This window comes from Equus caballus, chromosome 9 (genome assembly GCF_041296265.1).
Source record: "Equus caballus isolate H_3958 breed thoroughbred chromosome 9, TB-T2T, whole genome shotgun sequence".
NCBI classification, from domain to species: Eukaryota; Metazoa; Chordata; class Mammalia; order Perissodactyla; family Equidae; genus Equus; species Equus caballus.
In genome coordinates, this window is record NC_091692.1 from 15,437,973 (window position 1) to 15,455,382 (window position 17,410).

The 17,410-nt window shown below is 38.4% G+C and overlaps 1 protein-coding gene and 1 pseudogene across 17 annotated transcripts in view; one reads left to right on the forward strand and one right to left on the reverse strand.

Annotated features, from left to right (window-relative positions):
* NCOA2 (nuclear receptor coactivator 2) overlaps positions 1-17,410 on the forward strand; it is a 267,580-nt gene that overhangs the window by 13,289 nt on the left and 236,881 nt on the right. The window lies entirely within an intron of this gene.
* The window catches only part of LOC102148423 (carbonyl reductase [NADPH] 3-like), a 128,209-nt pseudogene that overhangs the window by 11,002 nt on the left and 99,797 nt on the right, over positions 1-17,410 (reverse strand).

Consider the following 17,410-nt stretch of genomic DNA (forward strand, 5'->3'; position numbering starts at 1 on the left):
CATCTATTCACATTCTGTCACCAACCAATTATATATTAAGTAGTAGAAACAGTATACAACTCGGGTGGGAAAGTGAGGCGGTGCTTCGTGATACGCAGTGTCATGTGTCTCTCTTTTTCTTAGCTCCCATGGCGCCTCGGTCGTGGTAGAAGGAGTGGCGAAATAACCACCATTTCAGTGCTTTATATGCTTTGTCTTTCTCCCTCGTCCCCTGTGTGTGTGTGTGTGTGTGTATTGGATGAACTATCTGAAGGTAAGTTACAGATGACCCTTTATCTGTGAAGTATATTGCCTTAAAACAAAGTCATTACCTTTTATAACAACATGCAATACCACTATTAAACCTAAGAACACTAATATCATCAAATATCAACTATCTATTTCAGTTTTCCCAGTTGTCCCCCAAATGTCTGTGATAGCTTTGGGTTTCAAACCCGGAGCTGATCAAGTTCACTCATTGCATTTGGTTCTGTACTTATCTGCTGTGGGTTTGGAAACCAGGTAACCAGGTTTGTTTGTTTATTCAGCAAGGATTTAATGAGCGCTTCATATATACCAGATACTTGGAATACAAAGATTAAAAAAGAAATGACCCCCATCCTCCGAGATCTCACAGTTCAGAGAAGGAAATGGACATAAGTATTTACAGTACAATATATGCATTAGAGTAGAAAATTGTATTAGCGGCTGGACAGATATTTTATAGAAGCAAACTTCATTTTGTGGGGTGAGGAGAGGCTGCACAGCTGCTGTGGTGTTTGATTTGAGCCTCAAAGGCTGACAGATTTCGTCAGAGAGAAAAGGCGTGCTAAAGAGACACGTGCATAGATGAAGAGAGAAAATATAGGAGAATTCTACTTCCTCTTATTTTACACGCACTTTTAATAAGATTGGCGTGAGAATCTGAGAGACTCTTACCGGTAAAGCTTGTATCTTTAGAGCACAGAATTTGGGATATTTATTTTGAGTATTCAGAAAGAAGCCTTTTATTCCCTGTCTCCTTTTCGTTTCTTGCTTGTGTTTGGATTAGAGGGTTCTGTTTACTGTTACTGCATAATATACCACCTGAAACTTGGTGGCATTATGCTCACAAATGTTGTGGGTCAGGATTGGAATATGGCATGATGGACACAGCTTTTCTGCTCCATGATGTTTGGCATCTCAGCTAGGACACTCAGAGCCGGGGCTGGGTCAACTGCTTGCTGCAGGAATCAGCTGAAGACGTGCTCCCTTACGTGCCTGGTGTTTGATGTAGGCTGATGACTGGGACCTCAGCTGAGGCATAGTCCAGAATACCTGTGTATGGCCTCTCTGCGTGCCTGCTTGGGCTTCCTTACAGCATGGTGGCTGGGGTTCAGAGAGTGAGAGTTCCAAGGAAGCTGTATCTCCTTTTATGACTTAACCTCAAAAGTCACATGTGGTCACTTATGCCTTAGTCACAAGCCTCCCCAGATCCAGAGCATAGATCTGGGAACACAGATCCCAGCTCTCCTTGGGAAGAATGTTAAAAGTCAAATTAAAAGAAGAGCATGTGGGATGGGAGGTTGTGGTCATCTTTGGGAACCATCATGTGACACAGGCTAAATTGTAGAAAATTGAAGTGTTGCTGTCCTTTCCTTTAAAAGCACAGAAGACAGGAGGATTTATTATTTCTGATATATGAAGTGATTCAATATGAGATATAATGAGCAGCAGTTTTTTAGTCCCACAAAGGGCAGTGTTCTTAAACTGTATGTAATGGGATTTTAGTTAGACTTTTAGAACTTTCTGATAAAAACTTAGAGACTTTTATTTTTTTTTTTAAGATTGGCCCTGAGCTAACATCTTGCCAATCTTTTTTTTTCTCCTCCCCAAAGCCCCCCAGTACATAGTTGTGTATTCTAGTTGCAGGTCCCTCTACCTGTGCCATGTGCGATGCCACCTCAGCATGGCCTGACGAGCGGTGCTGGGATCTGAACCAGCAAAACCCTGGGCCACTGAAGTAGAGTGTGTGAACTCAGCCACGGGGTCGGCCCTTGGATTTTGTTTAACCAGAGGAAATTTGTGTGATTTAAAAGTTGAATGATATTAAGTATATATTGCCTAGGGATGGACTTGTCCTCTTGAGCAAGCGATTTAATGTTTCTGAGTCCCAGTTTCCATTTTTTGTTGAATGGAGGTAATACTTGTTTGCCTCACAAAGTGGTCGAGAGCAACTAAGTTTTATTACTAATGAACTCAGACTGAATTGGATGTGTTTTTTGGTGAGGGAGATTATTGCTGAGCTAACAACTGTGCCACTCTTCCTCTGTTTCGTATGTGGGACGCCGCCACAGCGTGGCTTGTTGAGTGGTGTGTAGGTCTGTGCCTGGGATCCAACCTGTGAACCCCAGGCCATGGAAGTGGAGTGTGTGAACTTAACCACTTTGCTGCCGGGCTGGCTTCCTGAATTAGATGATTTTAAAGAAATCTCCTGGTAATGAATTCTCTGTTTATCACTAAGGAGAATTGCAGGGCATTAATCTTTCTAAAATTTGTCTTTAAATTCCAGAATTCCTTTTTTTCCAAATAGAAAAAGATGTGGCCTCTTTGTCTTATTTTTCTTTTCTATGCATGTATTTACTGTGTAGAACTCCTGATTAAATGCTGATGACATATATTTTTGGACTGTTTGTTTTACCAGAAACATTTCTAGGGAGTTAGCCCTGAAAGCCACTCCTGCTGTAAGTAATCATTAACACAGACCCTCTGACAGTGCCCGTGTGGTGCTGCTTCAGCAGATCCTTGTCTAGATTAAGGCAGCTTTTTGTCAAAAAGGCGCTGCTTTCCATGTGCTGGGAGCATGGATGATAGAGTTTTTATTCCAAGTCTTTAGTCCAAATTTTAGAGTGCATAAATTGTCTACCTTGCTTATCAAAATTCCAAGGTCTCATTGAGATTTAGAAAAATGTGAGTGGGTCTCTGCTTTTTAAGAGACTCTTCAAGTGACTGATAGAAATGGTGGGGAGCCAACCTGAAGGTTTCTGGTCTGGGTCCTGAGCCGAGGTGGGGGCGTGGGACCCTCCTTGTCACGAGGAATCCCAGTACCTGGAGAGGACGTAGAGGGTTAGGCATGGTCAGCGTGGAGGTGGTCAGGCGGGACTATCCGTTGTCAGTCTGGGTACTATTTGAGCTCACTGTTCCATATTAAGAAGTTTCTCAGTAGCCGAAAGATAAGAAAACCACACCCTGAACTAACTAATGACATTTAGGTACCACCAGCCGGAGACTTGTCTTTTGGAAAAGGCATTTCAATTTTAAGGATACAATGAAAGTAAAATCTTTCAAGTTCTTGTCATTGGTTTTTCTTCCTAGTCACTCTTATGAAATGGTGTCACTAAAGGGCAGAAAGGTTGTAAAATTTTTTTAGGGAATCTGCAAAAATTTGTGGAATGTTCTGTTGGAAGAAGTTAATATTACATGCCAGCAAACGCTGGAGTTCCTTGAATGCAAGAGTCTTTTTTTTTTTTTCTTGATTCTCTGAAGTCAATTTGGAGGAGCACTTCAGAGCCCCTGCCTGGATTGCAGTCTGCCTCCCTCACTCCAAGTGTGAACTTGTGCTGCAGTTTCCTTAAATATTCCCTGTCGTTATTACCATTCCTTTGAATCTCCTTCAGCCATCAGTAGTTGACGCTTAATTGGTGTTCAATAGATGTTGCTTGGTTATTTGGGATTGCGGTTCAGTGTAGATTATTTTAAGTGCAAGTTGAGGATGATTCAAGGAACTATTTAGGAAGTTAATTCTGAATACTAGAACCACCTATGTATTCGAGATTATTTGTGTCAAATTTTTTTAAACTACTCTTCTTTATGAATTAATGTCGCAGGAAGGCAACGGGTCAGGCATCACTCTGTGTTATAGGGTCTATAAGGATGTGCTATAAACTGTTTTGATACAACTGTTTAGAGTAAATGTGCCACTACTCGGATTACAGAATGATTATTATTGTAACACATAACATTTTAGCACCTAGTAGGTCTAATTCAGTGATTCTCGAGGGATGGGGGTGGGGAGGGAGGACAAAGATCCTTGGACGTATCATTCGCTCTAACAGAATTCTTGGGAAGTCCTCGTGGTTCCAAGGTGCTCGAAGGTGAAGCGGGTAGTGCTGGTTGATGCGGAAGGGTGAGAGGAGGGTGATTGAAATCAGTAGAGCTAAAGTTCCTTATATTTTGAAAAAATTTTGGGAATATTTTTAAACTACTCAGAGGTGGTAGAACATTTTAATTATCGTATTGAAAATATCAGAAAAATAAAGTGCAAAATCTCATTTCATTAACCTGAGAGATTGAATGCTTGTTTGACGTATCTAAGTGTTGGTCTTAGAAGTGGATAATGCTCTTCTCTACAAAGCAACTCTACTTAATTTCTCAGCAAAATATCTAATGGGACCTCAATGTTGTAATCATTTGACTGGTTTTGATTATAATTTAAAACCCCCTTTCTTTTGAGAAAATTACTGCATAAGACGAGAGCTATTTTTGACTAGTTCAGACTGTAGCTTAAAATACAATAATTTTCTCAGAAGAAAATGAAGCACTTCCTAAGAATGGTTGGACATCATTCACCAGAATCAGATGCTTGTTTTTCTTGGAGTGTGAGTGTAATCCTGTAAGTAGGTGCTGCAGGACCACTTGAATTACTAAGGAGAGCAAGTCTCCTCACATCCTCCCACCGCAGTGGTCTTCCTTGTGCAGTGAATTAAATCTCGTCATCAGTAATAGTTCTGTTTTCCGTAGGGATAAGTTGACTCCCTGAAATTTTCAACATCTGGCCTGTTGCGTAGATAAATTCACATTGCACAAATCATAACGGAGGATGCCTGCATTCAGTTGTGTTTCCCACATTTACTACACAAATGGAGTACCCTACGACCGTTTACCCAGAGACGATGGAAGTCTTTATACAGCTGAATTCCCTAACGGGGAGTTTCTGGAGCCACAGGGAGGGATGAAATAGGTGGATATAGTTACCAATGGAGAACACTTAGAAGGTCCGTTCATGAAGTGCGAAGGAATAAATGCGTTCTCCTATTAGTAGAGTTATGAGCAGAGCATTTGTGAATAGTGTAAGGGAAATTTCTAGGATGATTGTAGTCCACCTCTACGTATAGAAAATAACCATTTACAAATGTTTGATTTAAAGGAGTCCAATTTAAATATGATTTATAAATCTCAGTAACACTGTTATACTTTAGACTGATATGCGTTGTTTCACTTCCAGTCAAGCTTCTGGCCATGTGTTGACCTTCAATGAGTAAATACCGATGAAGGCACTGAAACAGAGGGAGATGATAATGCCAGTTCTGGCTGTTCCTTGGTGAGAACTTTTCCGTTTAGGCCTGGCTGCCGCACGTTCGCATGGGAAAGAGCAGAGCTTCATTTACCGCCTGGCCGTCTCTTGGTTTCCCGGCAGCCTGGTGGCTTGACAGGACTCTTCTGTAAGCTCACACTTTTCTGGAAGCGCACACCTGTGTGCACCAGCATCCGAAGGAACTGTCTTACAATCTGGTGCTCTCGCTAATGTTTACCCTTTCAGATAGATGCCACTGAATTGGATATGAAAATTCACCGTCTTCCTACCATTTTCCTTAATTTTTCATGTTTGTTTTTAATCTTGAAATAGGAACATTTATTAGTAAGTCAAATGAGCTATTCAGTCAGAGCTGTGGAAATTGTGGAGTACCATCTGTATAGTTTGTGGTGTGCCATATCAACTCATATTTGAGCTTTTAGCAGGAAAAGTGGTAGAAAATTGCGGAGCGTGATTAACACAGCTGATCCTACAGTGAATCAGGGTGAGAAATGGAATCTCTGGGGGACAAACTGCTTTTCTGAATCAGTTCTATTAACCCTTCTGGAGCATGTGATATTTAGTAATTTAGCAATTGGTACTCACCAATTTGCTATCTTGGTATGTTGAGAAAGATATGCATCCATGCTCTGACTTGGATCAGACTCGTTTTTGGAAATAAACTGTAATTTTCATTCAGAATAGATATGTGCTGACTTCCTTCCCTGGTTCACCTTCTGGAATTCCTGAGCAACAATATCTAATAGCTTCATTTTATATTCTAGATATTGTTGATGGGCCGGGGGCGACAAATACTCAGGCTTTCCCAACAGGGAATATTAGTGTTTCCTGGTCTTCCATGACTTCATCACACTGGGGCCAAGACCTCTTTGTTCCTTTCTTCCTTGTTGAAATAAAACAAAATATGTATTTAAAATGTTTTTCTAGTTTTGAGATATAACTGACATATAACATTTTATTAGTTTCAGGTATACAACATAATGATTTGAAATATGTCTGTGTATGTCATGCAAAACGATCACTGCAGTAAGTCTAGTTAACGTCTAATCACCGCATGTAGTTGCAGATTTTTTTGATGAGAGCTTTTAAGATTTACTTTCTTAGCAACTTTCAAATATACATTACAGTATTATTAACTGTAGTCACTATGCTGTACATTACATCCTCAGAAGTAATTTATCTTGTAAGTGGAAGTTTGTACCTTTTGGCCACCTTCACCCCTTCTTTCCCCTAACCCCCACCTCTGGCAACCACTAATCTGTTCTCTATGAGTTTGGTTTTTTTTTTTTTGTTCTACATATAAGTGAGATCATACAGTATTTATCTTTGTCTGACTTATTTCGCTAAGCCTAATGCCTTTAAGGTCCATCCATGTTGTTGCAAATGGCAGGATTTCATTCTTTTTTTACGGCTGAATAATATTCCACCACATCTTCTTTCTCTATTGGTCCATTGATGGGCCCTTAGGTTGTTTCCATGTCTTGGCTATTGTAAATAGTGTGGCAATGAACATGGAGGTGCAGATATCTTTTAGAGATAGTGATTTCGTTTCCTTTGGATATATACCCAGAAGTGGAATTGCTGGATCACATGGTAGTTGTATTTTTAATTTTTTGAGAAATCTCCATACTGTTCTTCATAGTGGCTGCACCAGTTTACATTCCCACTAGCAGTGCACAAGGGTTCCCTTTTCTTTACATCCTTGTCAACACTTGTTATCTCTTCCCTTTTTGATGACAGCCATTCTAACAGGTATGAGGTGATATCTCACTGTGATTTTGATGCGTTTCTCTGATGACTAGTGATGTTGAGCACCTTTTCACGTACCTGTTGGCCATTTGTATATCTTCTTTGGAAAAATACCTATTCAGTTCATCTGCTCATTTTTTAATCAGGTTTTTTTTTTTACTATTGAGTTGTATGAGTTCTCTATGTATTTTGTATATTAACCTCTTATCAGATAGATGATTTCTAAATAGTTTCTCCAATTCTGTAGGTTGCCTTTTATTTTATTGATAGGTACCTTTGCTGTGCAGAATATGTATGTTAAATGTAAGCCTCGCAGCATGTTTTCTTGGCCCTTTATTCTAGCCAATTAGCTAATTATTATAATCCAGTTAAAAACTTGACAGTGTCTTGATTGTGAAAGATTGAAAGCCGCCCCTCTGTTCTGTCAGGTGGGCCTCCGCATGGCCCCCATGACAGTCGCTCTTCTCAGAGACCTGCTCCAGTCGCCTGTGCCCGTGCATGCTCCCTTCCTGATCTCCGCCAGTACTTATTACCCAGACCATGCATTTCACTATTCATACCTTATCTCATTCTGTTTTTTTTCTGTCTGTATTTAGGTTCTGTATCTTTAATGAAATTACAAACTTTCAGCAGCAGCAGCAGCAGCTTGGGATAATGGAAAGTGAAAGGAATTTGGATTTAGATGTTTGAAGATGAGTTCTGGCTCTTCTACCCATGATTTGGAGGCATAGGCAGATTCTGAGCTTTTAAAAATGTTCTCCTGTAACTCACCTGCCTCACAGATTTCCTGAAGAGTGAATGAGAAAATATAGATTCATTGCTTTGTATCCTGGAAAATGCTGTTACAAATATTAGGATTTGTTAGGGTTCTGGGCACGTTTAAATATAGCCGTGAGGTCTTAAACTGTACTGTCGCTGGACCAGCTGTTGACTCTAAATGAGAGCTTCAGAGGTTCTTGGGAAATGTCAAGTAAAATGTGTTATATTTTAAAAACCACGCAGCTTTGATCCCTCTACCATATACTCCATTATCTCAGCTTCAGTCCTGTGTTTCTGTCATCACCTCTATAAGCTTGAATAACATGAGAAATAGTATTTTACGCTTGGTAATTGTATGTTTCAATAACAACCCGTTTTCACCTATTAGGCTGGAAAAGAAAAAACGAAAATACTTTTCTGTAAGTGTTGCTGGCTATGTAGCATTAACATTGTACCTTTGTAGGGTTCTCCATAATAACTTTTATCACAGAATCCTCATATTTTCAGCGAGATAGATTAGCAGAACTACCTTCAGTTTAACAAACAAGCAGTTTGAAACAATGGAAACTTGATATTTGTAATTGGGTGAAGATTAGGATTCAGGATCCCATGTGGATTAAATAAAGTGCATTGAAATACCCCCATTTGGGGCTGGCCCAGTGGCAGCAGTTAAGTTCGCAGGTTCCGCTTCTCAGACGCCCGGGGTTCGCTGGTTCGGATCCTGGGTGCGGACATGGTACCGCATGGCACGCCATGCTGTGGTGGGCGTCCCACATATAAAGTAGAGGAAGATGGGCACGGATGTTAGCTCAGGGCCAGTCTCCCTCAGCAAAAAGAGGAGGATTGGCAGTAGTTAGCTCAGGGCTAATCTTCCTCACAAAAAAAAGAAAAAAAAGAAAGACCCCCGTTGTTCTTGTGCTGTCTTTCTGTGCAGCTTCCTGAAATTAATTTCTTTCGTATTGGCTAAGTCTTTTACAGTTAAAAAAAATTATCCTGGGAAAGTTTAAATCCATGTAAAAGTAGACAGAATCATATAATGAACTCCCAGGAACCAACGCCTCTATGCCTTTACTGACTACACCCCCTCCCCAACTATTTTGAAGCAAATCCCAGCTGTTGCTTCATTGCTATTAAGCAGTTTTATAAAGACAGAGTTTCATGTGTTATGTATGAATTAACAAATGCTGACTGACGGAGCAAAATCTTGGGCTGTTGAGTCTTTTAAAATGTTTGCTTCCTGGTGGAGCAGTGGTAGGACGTTGCTCCTGGGCTTGGCGAGGGAGCTGATGTCAGGCTGGGAGTCGGGCAGGGAGATGGGAACTCATGGTCATGCTGAATTCTTAGCTCTAGAGGGCAAGGATCTGGTCTTTTTGCCTAGCACAGACCTAGCACACTGCAGATGCTAACTAACCTGTTGGTGAATGAGAAAAATTAGTTTGAAAATGGAATTCTTGTGAAAATGAGTTTTATTTGTGTTTAGTGTCATTTGGAATTTAAAGTGGGCCTGGGGGTGGGGAAAGAGCAGAGAGCGAATTAGAATTTGCCTTGAGGGAGAGAGAGAATTCAATTTGTCCTAAAAGGGATTCCTGAAGCCTAGTAGGATCTCATTTTAAGAAGTTATGTAAAGTGTTTAGGTAAGTGGTAAATAATTCATGTGACTCAGCTAAATGAAACTAGGAATAAAAGATAACTTTAAAGTTTGTACATATAGTCATTTCTTCCCTCTTTAGGCTACAGTTGATTTATGGCATTACTGATACTTTCATTTTTTTCTCACATTAAGAACCTGCTTGACACTCGTTTCCTATCTTATTTATAGAAGTCGTAAACCGTATGTTAAGTGCTCATGTTTGCATATTCAAAACACTTAGAACTAATCCGACCGCCTCTTTTTGACACTTGGTGAGTTATTTATAAACTTCATAATCATCGGCACTTTTATATCCTTCCATGGAAAATTTAATGTGAGAAAACAGCATTTCGATCTGTAACCAGCAGTTGGCCATCTTTATTCGAGTTTTAGTTGATATGCAGGCTAATAACTAAATCATCGTAAGGGAACAAGTGATAGAATCAAAAGTTTAGTTGCTCAAAGTTTTACGTAGAGGATCAAGACAGATTACTCTGTTTTGCCAATTTTGATATGTAACTCATTACGATTTTCAGTTGGCACAGAGAAGACTCTTCTCTTGAGGTGTGCTATATATAACCAGTAAATGCAGTTCGTTTTTTTCTAGCGACTGTCCCCAATAAACTAAAATTGAAACAGATAAAATGCCAGTGATCACATGCACTTCTGATATGTGGAGGATAGGCAGTGCAGTGGCTCTGTCAAGCAGTATGCCTTTGTCTGAACCCTTTCGTAAAAAAGACACTGCCGCTAGGGAACCGGAGAGGTTGCGTGGAGCCACCTCATCAATCTTTTTAGGGATTTTCAGAACTTTGATTCTCCCTGCCCCTGTCGTCTGCTATACCTGTTTAATAAACATTTCTGAAAGGTAGGATTTCTCCTACACTTATCAAATTAAGTATTACACTGAAAGACGATAGACGATTTCCTGGATAGGAGATGGGGATAATGCTTTGAATTTATGCAAATCTTTTAGGAACTAGGAAATTGTTCCTAAAACTCTTTTTGATAATTTAGCCTTACGTGGTGTTACATTTTAGCTAAAATAAGGAGGAATTACGATATAATAATTATTTTCTAAAATACTTCTTAAAACATCAAGAAATTTCTCTAGGGAAGACTTCTTCCCACATTTTGTAACTGTATCCTTTAATCTCTGGTTCTCATGAGGTGAAGTTAGCTGGCATAGCGGTTAGGGGCAGAGACTAAGGAGCCAGAACTGCCCGGCTTTGAAGCCCGGCTCTGCCACCTGGAAGCGATGTGGTATCTTCATAACCGTGTCTGCGATTTGGTTTTATTGCTGTGAGTATTGAACGAGGCACTGACAACAGTGCCTGGTACAAAAGTAGAGTTGTATAAATGTTCGCTATTATTATTAATATACTCAGCATCATCAGGCTGCCTTTAGCAAAGTTGATTGAATAACAGTTTCTTTATTTTACATTGTCTTTTTTTTAACGTAGCAGCTAAAAGAGCTGGGACTTTGGAACCAGAGTATCTTGCATTCTCATTTGCTATTATTTTCCTAGTTGTTGACGTTGGGGAAGCTTTTTAAATTCATTGAGCCTCAGAGTGGTTAAGTTCGTGTGCGCCGCCCACTGTTTCGCTGGTTCAGATCCTGGGTGTGGACCTAGCACCGTTCATCAGGCCACGCTGGGGTGGTTTCCCACATAGCACAACCAGAAGGACCTACAACTAGAATATACAACCATGTACTAGGGGGCTTTCAGAAGAAGAAGAAGAAAAAAGATTGGCAATAGGCTCAGGTGCCAATCTTTAAAAAAAATAAAATTAATTGAACTGCAATTTCCTCATTTTTGAAGTAATAATACCTTACAGGATTATGATAAGAAATCAGCTAATTATTTTTTGAGTTGCCAGATTCCTTTGAGATTCTACCAAAAGCTATGGACCTCCTCCACTCCACGTATCCCCATTTCATTTTGCCTACTACTTATGCTCTCTGTAGAGACAGGCATGGATCCCCCGCCTTATAACGGCATGGAGTAGGTGTTCAGAACACTGATGTTCTTTCTCATCTCTACACGTGATTCTTTTTACCCCAACTTAGAACCAAATTTCCCTGTCAAATTTTCAAGATTTAAAAATATTTTATATGCTATATAAAATGTTTGAAATATTTTAAACTGTTTCATAACAACAAAAGTCTGAAGGTCTGCCTATTTAATCATTGCTAAATAATTATTTGGGTCTTATTTAGAATCTGTTTGCGGCTATTTTATTCAAGGCTGTCGACATGGAGTGTAAGCAGGATCTGTTATGGCGTGGTACTGACCCAGATCTTCCGGGAAATAGATAACCAGGGAATCCATTTTATTTGATCTCTTGTGGTTCCAACTTGGGTCAGAATTTTTTGCATCCTGCACAAACCCAAACTGTGGTTTTGGTACTGATAATTAGGCCACTATCAGCCTCAGGAAACCAGTCGGGGTTATCATTGTTAAAGATTGAGGCACTGACTGTCAGCCTTGTCATTTCCTTGGAAAATAAGAATTATTAAAATTCCCTGCTTTTTTGCCCATTTAATTTAGATTTATAAGCTTCTTTGGTAGCAGCTGTCTGGTTTTAGATTTTGTGCAAGCACTGTCACATTTTTGGTGCTCAATTAATGTGTTTTTACTTTTCATCTAAATTAATGATTCTGCCCATGAACTAATTTACATATTTCCACAGTACTATGGAAATGGGAAATGTCCTTTTCAATTCGGTGCCTGGAATTCTAGACTAAAAATCCAGTGTACCAAGCAATAGCACCAAAGACAGCTTTGTTTGAAAATAGGTGGTAAAGGGGTTTTTTTTAAAACTGTTTGACCTGTTTTGCTGAGAAAGGTGGCTCAAAATTGCCAACTCGATTAAAGATATGGGAAATTTAAGAGATTTAATCTTTTGTAATGGATATTTTGGATACTACTACTAAGTGTAGCTCACTAAATACTAAATTTTTTTCTTATTTATGCTGAATTAAATTCACTATACAGTCCTGTTCCTTTTTAAGTGAAGTTATTTCAAAGAAATACAAATGTGTTAGAATTGTAGATTTCTAGTAGATGGGAAAAAAGATTTTCTTTAAACAGACAGGCTGATATTTATTAAAAAGTTTCCGTGTGATCAGGACTTTAGTAATACATGTTATCCACAATGTTAGAATGATTAGAGGAGCTTCATTCATTTTTTTATGTTTTGGCATGGATTTTGACTCATTATGAAGCTTGGTTGATTGATAGGTCTTAAAAATAGATAAAGCACTTCTTGATTCTTTGTGTTGATCATAGTCTTGGTGTCTAGAAAGAAACATTGTGTATGCACATTCACCACAGAAAAAGGCATCATCATCATTTGTGGAAAATCAATATATGTTATTCAAAATTTAGATTGATGATGGTGTGCCGTCAACGTTAGCTGAAGCTTAGGGCATGCTCGGGGTCAGGAGCAGGCCAGCTGAGCTCTTGCATCGTCAGTGACTATGAGATTGACTTTCCCGGGCTTCTCTTTCCCAGTGTGGGCCCTGAGTTCCTTGACCGAAGATGAAAGATATACCTGAATAAGATTTTGGCAGGACATAGTCTTAAATAGGTGTGCATTTATCTGTGACACTGCCACCTTGGGCTCAGGCGAGTAGATACTGCCTTTGTGAAAACTGAATTTCACTTTTCTGTTTTTTAGGAAGTTTAGTGTAAAGTAAACCATCCAACGGTAGACCTTTAAAATAATGTTACGTTTGCACTTGTTTCATAATCTGACAGAATTCAAAGATGTTAAATCTATTCATGTCCTTCTCTCTTGCTTCTAAATAGGGTTTTTCAAACTGTAGGTCATAGCCCATTAGCAGGTTATCACTTTAGTGGGTTGTAACCAGCTTAAAATCAAAACTAGAAAATAGGATAGGAAAATGGCAGAGTGCACCGCACAGTGTAAAGGTAGATGTGTGTGCGCACGTGCTCCCGTGTCTGTGTGTGTGTGTGTACTGGGTTACCCTGTGAAAACTGTTTTTACTGTGGGTTCTGCGCAGAAAAGTTAGGAAGATATGATAATATCAGCTACTCCTCCTGAAGGAGACCAACTAATGGCCTATTTAAATTTTGAGGGTGCTTCTTCCTAAAATAGGAAGTGACAGTGTGCTTACTGGTGGGTATTGTAAAATTGTCACCGCATTTTGTATTTGGAAATACTTAATCTAGTCCTGCCCTGTTTCTGCTTCTTTGCCTTGTTCACTAATGGTACGTTATGGAACAATGGATCCCAGACAGTGTGCCCATGGACTGAGGTATTTCATTGTTAAAATCAAGTGGAAGGGTGTTTTCCTAAATATGTTGATAGAATTTTCTCAGCTTAAATTTGTTCTCCCATAGTTTTTCCTTAAGTTTTGGTGACTCTCATCACTTGTCAGATGATAAAGTGAAAATGAAAAGAGCAAATGGATGTTAGTGGGAAAACTCATGCTTAATTCACCAGTGCTCTCTCTTTCATGAACCTACAAGATTTTATGTTTCATGTATGTAATAGTGTCTTATTTTCTGCTAGTAAAAGGTTTCTTGTTTATAGGGTGGACTAAGATACAGTGATACTTCATGCTATTCTGTAAGGGCAGAGTTCCTAAAAAAGTACACTGACTTCCAGGAAAGTCATGGAGCAAGTTGGAGAGCTGTCCTGGGTGTGTAACGATCCCTAACAGGTTCACCTGGATTTGCTTACTGATCGCTCCCTGAGTCTGAATCAGGATCACAGAATGTGGGCCGAGTACCAATAGTAATGGCAGTCACCTGGAATGTCGTTTATATTTAACAATACTATCACAAGCATATTGAATTACAGCCTTTATCTTCTAAATCGCTTTATTTTTCCCTTCAGTTTTAATTTCTAGCTACCTTAGGGGGTTGTTAAAACAGCATATTCTGGTTGCTCCTGATTCTCAAGGACACACAATGAATCCTTTTTGGGTTTTCTGAAGCAGCTGTCTCACCTGATCCCATAGGCAAATTCCTAGCCAAGCAAAGCTTTTCTTTAACTCAAAATTCAGATGACACACGGAGTTGGGAGTGTTCCTCTAGGATGATCTTTTCGTTAGTGCTTCAATTCAACTAGCATCGTGATACGTATGTTTTATTTTTATTGATGAATATTTTAATTTTTCTTAAATGCATGAAATATGGTCATTTTAACAAAACAATCAAAAATTAGAGAAGTATGTAAAAAAGTGGAAGTCTTTTCTTCATTCTTCTTGCAACAGTTCTCTCTTCTGACGAAAGTTAATAGTTTGTAGTTTATCATTTCATACTTTTTTTGCATTTACAGATAATATGTGAGATTAAGGATGAAGAAATAAGATGACTGAACATCAGTTCTATTTCTTCTGCTTAAGTTATTGTATAGGCTTATATTTGTTAATTATATATAACTTTTCCTTAGAAAATTGTCAATTTTGGAAAACAGACATCAGTAAAATTAAAAAATAGTCTTTTGTAACGTCACCTTTAGAGAGAATTCTTTTATGTATTGTTGTATATGCTTTCAGGGTCTTTTATGCATGTATCTTTATAGATTTGATTGAACTAAAACGGGATTATATTTTTAATATTGTTGGCCAAGCTACATTTTCCCCACACAGGAGTGGAAAATTATATAAATTGACAAGCTGGTGCTAAAATTCACATGGAAATGCAAAGACCTAGGATAGCCAGAATTTATTTGGAAAAGAAAGAACATCCTTGGAGGTCTCACACTATCTGATTTCAAGGTTTATTATAAAGCTTCAAGAATTAAGACAATGTGGTATTGGCATAATGACAGACATAAGGCTCAATGGAAGGGAAGAGAATCTGCAAATACACCCATGCATATCTGGTCATGTGGTCAGTTGCTTTTTGATCCATGAATGGTGTTAAAACAACTGGATATTGGTATGGGGAAAAAATGAACCTTGTCCTCTTAAGCTTTTCCTCATAAAATATGTAAAATTTCATTTGAAATGCTCATAGGCCTAAATATAAAAGCTAAAATTTGTAAAAGCTTTAGAAGAAAACAAAGGACAAAATCATATCATCTTTGGGATAGGCAAATATTTCTTAGAACACAAAAAGCACTATCTATAAAAGAAAAAAATTGATAAATTGGACTTCATCAAAATCAAAGCCATCTGCTCTTCTAAAGAAACTGTTAAGAAAATGAAAAAGCAAGCCACAGACTGGGAGAAAATAATTCACAGCACAAAAGACTTAGCTAGAATATGTAAAGAACTCTTGAGTTATAACTTAAGAAATCAACCTAATTTTTAAAATGTTCGAAAGAGTTAGACATATACTTCACAAAAAATAGATATGCAAATGGGCAATAAGCACATGAAAAGATGCTTAATATCATAAACCATCAGGGAAATGCAAATTAAAACCACAATGAAATAGAATAGCTAAATTAAAAAAACCTGACAGCACCCAGTATAGGGGAGAGTGCGAAACAAACTAGATTGCTCATCCTTTGCTGGTAGGAGGGTTAACTGTACGATCACTGGAAAACAGATTGGCAGTTTCTTAGAAAGTTTCTTGTGAAGTTTAACATACACTTACCATATTACTCACCATTTATCTAAGGGGAAGGTAAGCATATGTCCACCAAAAGACTTACACGTGAACGTTCATAGTGGCTTTATTCATAACAGCCCCAAACTGGGAAAACCCAGATGTCCCTCAGCAGGGTAAATGGTTGAATGTACCGCGATATTCGCACAGTGGGATACTATTCGGCAATAAAAAAGGACAAACTAGTGATAAACATAACAACCACGTGGGTGGGTCTCAAAAATGTTATGCTGAATAAAAGAAGCCAGACACATACTGAATATTTCCATTTATACGAAGCTTCAGAACAGGAAAAACTGTGCTATAGTGAGAGAAATCAGAGAAGTGGTTGACTGGGGTGGGGGTGGTAATTGACTGTAAAAGGTCATGAAGGAACTTTCTGGAATGATGGAAATATTCGGTATGTTATAATAGTAATATGTATTTGTTACATGTTAAAACTCATCAAAGTATACATTGGTGGTGTACACATTTGTACGTATTAGTGTATTTCATAAATAGAAGCTTTGGTATAGCTATGCTTGTGGATACTTTTTTTTAAATGATAGAGGTAGAGCCCGTGAGAAGAGTGTGAATTCTTCGTGCCCCCTCCTCCCCACCACACCCATGTGGCATAGAGTAGATCATAAAATGATTTAAAATGAGTATTTGTGGCAGTTGGCGCGGGGGCTCTGACTTATGAGTTGCTCCTTTGGAACTGGGCTGTGTGCACTCAGTTCTCTATAACCCCTGACTTAGCACTTCTGAACACGTGTTAAAGAAGTAAATTCTAATTTCTATATTAAATATAGTATTCTTTTTCCTTCTTTTCCAGTAACTGAGAGAACTTTAGTAGTGAGTTTTGTATGGGTGGGTGACCTTTGAGCTCTTTTAAAATTTTAGAACAGAATCTGATTTCCAGAAATACAGTTTTAAATAATACTTGGAATTTTTTGTCTGTAGGGTTTCAAAATGAATGTACTTTGTCTGTTTTTTCCTCTTTCGTCTTGTTTTATTTTCCTTCTCCATTAACTTAGTAATCTAGCTCACTAATTTTTCCACTTCTTTTTTGGCCTAATAGATTACAGTTAACATAACTTTTAGCCTAATAAAAATTTTTTCGTAATACTTTAGGGTTAAACAAATTAAATGCATATATAACATATATTTGTGAAAATTAATTTTTTTAACCTAATGAGTTTTACATGCTAACTGAGCATTAAAGAAATTCACTTTATTATATTATCTAATAATGAACTTTAAAAAACTTACAGTTTTTATAATAGCTCTCTTAAGAGGTCGGGTGATATTGGCCTGAAGTGATAGGGAATTTCCTTTTCAGGGTTTTGAGGAAACCGATGCGATGGA